Here is a 2,500-nt window from a genome sequence, read left to right on the forward strand (position 1 = left end):
CTATGCTCACCACAATACCACCAACACGGGCCCTCGGTGCCAGATTTAAGCGGTCAGATAAGAATGCTCGAATCCGGGTCATGGCAGCCCTTTGTCGTTGAGCGACGGGGACGTCCAGCTTCTTTTTGCCAACTCACCCTTCAGTTGGATTTTGCGCCTGAAGCTCGGCGGCATCCTGTGCTGCCCGCCTCGAGACGAGAGCAGGCGGTCCACATGCAGGCGTAGTCGTGGCCGAGAGGTTAAGGCGATGGACTTGAAATCCATTGGGGTCTCCCCGCGCAGGTTGGAACCCTGCCGACTACGGTCGGGCATTCCCCCTTTTGCCTTTAGCTTTTTGCGACGGTGGTTTGGCCTTCGCTCTCTCTGACGTAATTGCGTGCGGCCTTTGTCCCGTAGCTCCTGTGGCAAGTGAGCTTCTGCTGGGCGGCTTGTGGAGAAAGTGTTCTTATATAAAAAGTAAGAGGCGCACAAAACACAAGAGCCTGGATAGCTCAGTCGGTAGAGCATCAGACTTTTAATCTGAGGGTCCAGGGTTCAAGTCCCTGTTCGGGCGAAGGGCCATCTTCTTGTTGTCGCCCTCAGCTTGCAGTCGTGCCGGTCCAGCTCTGCCGTGTGGCGGCGTACGCTTAAAGATCTGATAGAGTTCACATAGAGTGTTTGCTATGCTGCCCCTTCATGAATGTTTCGTTGCTTGTGGTGGGCTGTTTTCCCCTTTAGGAGTTTTATGCTAGGCGATTTCAGTAAAGCGGTAGCCAGTTCATTGTTTTTTCAGCCAACTTTGAGGTTGACAACGGGACAGAGGACGTCGGGGCCGCCGTAGTCGTGGCCGAGTGGTTAAGGCGATGGACTAGAAATCCATTGGGGTCTCCCCGCGCAGGTTCGAATCCTGCCGACTGCGCTCTTCGCCGGTGCTGAGGAGAAGTGGCCGGGCCCTTTTCTTCCGTGTCCCTAGCACGGATTTGTGTGCCCTCTCTCCACAGTAATAAAAAGTGCCGCTAGTCCTTTTTTTTTCAATTCGGACGGCCGGCACCACCAGATGTGAGCCAGTGGGGCGCCGTGATCGTATAGTGGAGAGTACTCTGCGTTGTGGCCGCAGCGAATCCGGGTCACGGCAGGCTTTTTGTTCACTGAGCTCCTTTCTGCCACCTCCATTTTTCGTACGGGTGCGGTGCCAGTTAAACTATACCAACAACGCAGGCAGCAGAGGCTGGCTTTCGGGGTCAACAAAGAAGGCTCGAAGCGCACGAGTCACTGATAGGGCCAAAAGAGCTAAAAGCCATCTTTGTTTGAGCCCGTCCAGAGTTTTTCTCGCGTCATGGACGAGAGAGCGTTGTCTTTCCATGCTGGCTAAAGAAATTTGAAGCTGCGAAGCTGGAAGCGCAAAGGCTGCAAACACAGACCATGACGAGGCGCGTTTCGTTCCACTGCACGCTGGCGGGTGGCCAGATTGACTCTGCTCTTGACACTCTAGTGTAGCTCTGCTGTGAGCAGAGCCCCCAAAAATACAGGTCACTCGCAAAGGTTCCACTCCACGGAAATCTTTAGTAAAAGGCGAAAGATTTATGCGCTGATGACGAGAAACTCGAGATGTGTCTCTATGCCCTTGGACCTGTGCGCTCACTGTGGTAAACCACTACGCTCACCAAGGGTAATCTAGGGTGCCGACACCTGACAACATGATTTTCGTCACCCCCCTCACCCCAAATGGGAGAAGTAAAAGTTATGAAAGTCCCTTCCCTCACCCAGTATTCACAAACCCGATCAAGGTAATGTCATCTCTTTTTTCATGCCCCCGTATTAGAGGCCAAAAAAAATATTAAATGAAATAAAGCGGTCCAAATAATGACCCACTGTAATGTGTAGCATTCAAGATATTGAGAGACTTTAGCTCGTGGCGGGTCAATCTGGTATTTCATGGAGTAGGGGCTCGTTTTGGCAAGTTGGGTGCAGTCGCGTGTGCTGGGAGCGAAGAACAGCAAGCGCAACTCTTCGTTAGTATGGTGGACAGTATCTCCCCCTGTCACGTGGAAGACCGGGGTTAGATTCCCCAACGAGGAGACCTAGTTCTTTGCTGCTGTTGAACGACTCATCCAAAAGCTTTTGGTGCAGACAGAGGTCACAGAAGGAGTTCTGCTTCGAGGTCAACCGCAGCCAAAAACTGTGCGTTGGCCAGGAATCGAACCCGGGTCAACTTCTTGGAAGGCAGCTATGCTCACCACAATACCACCAACACGGGCCCTCGGTGCCAGATTTAAGCGGTCAGATAAGAATGCTCGAATCCGGGTCATGGCAGCCCTTTGTCGTTGAGCGACGGGGACGTCCAGCTTCTTTTTGCCAACTCACCCTTCAGTTGGATTTTGCGCCTGAAGCTCGGCGGCATCCTGTGCTGCCCGCCTCGAGACGAGAGCAGGCGGTCCACATGCAGGCGTAGTCGTGGCCGAGAGGTTAAGGCGATGGACTTGAAATCCATTGGGGTCTCCCCGCGCAGGTTGGAACCCTG

General features: G+C 53.4%; 1 protein-coding gene and 5 non-coding genes across 6 annotated transcripts in view; 4 read left to right on the forward strand and 2 right to left on the reverse strand.

Annotated features, from left to right (window-relative positions):
* LOC141326018 (uncharacterized) overlaps positions 1–2,500 on the reverse strand; it is a 301,935-nt gene that overhangs the window by 84,804 nt on the left and 214,631 nt on the right. The gene's annotated exons all lie outside the window — the stretch shown is intronic.
* trnas-uga (transfer RNA serine (anticodon UGA)) lies at positions 222–303 on the forward strand. Its single transcript has one exon. It is a non-coding gene; the product is annotated as a tRNA-Ser (tRNA).
* On the forward strand, positions 481–553 carry trnak-uuu (transfer RNA lysine (anticodon UUU)). Its single transcript has one exon. It is a non-coding gene; the product is annotated as a tRNA-Lys (tRNA).
* Positions 817–898, forward strand: trnas-aga (transfer RNA serine (anticodon AGA)). Its single transcript has one exon. It is a non-coding gene; the product is annotated as a tRNA-Ser (tRNA).
* Positions 1,475–1,589, reverse strand: LOC141327356 (U5 spliceosomal RNA). Its single transcript, XR_012354656.1, has one exon. It is a non-coding gene; the product is annotated as a U5 spliceosomal RNA (small nuclear RNA).
* trnas-uga (transfer RNA serine (anticodon UGA)) overlaps positions 2,428–2,500 on the forward strand; it is an 82-nt gene continuing 9 nt past the window's right edge. Inside the window, exon 1 of the tRNA in view lies at positions 2,428–2,500. This exon is cut by the window's right edge and continues 9 nt beyond it. This is a non-coding gene — a tRNA (tRNA-Ser).

This window comes from Garra rufa, chromosome 2 (assembly GCF_049309525.1).
Source record: "Garra rufa chromosome 2, GarRuf1.0, whole genome shotgun sequence".
Classification (NCBI taxonomy): domain Eukaryota; kingdom Metazoa; phylum Chordata; class Actinopteri; order Cypriniformes; family Cyprinidae; genus Garra; species Garra rufa.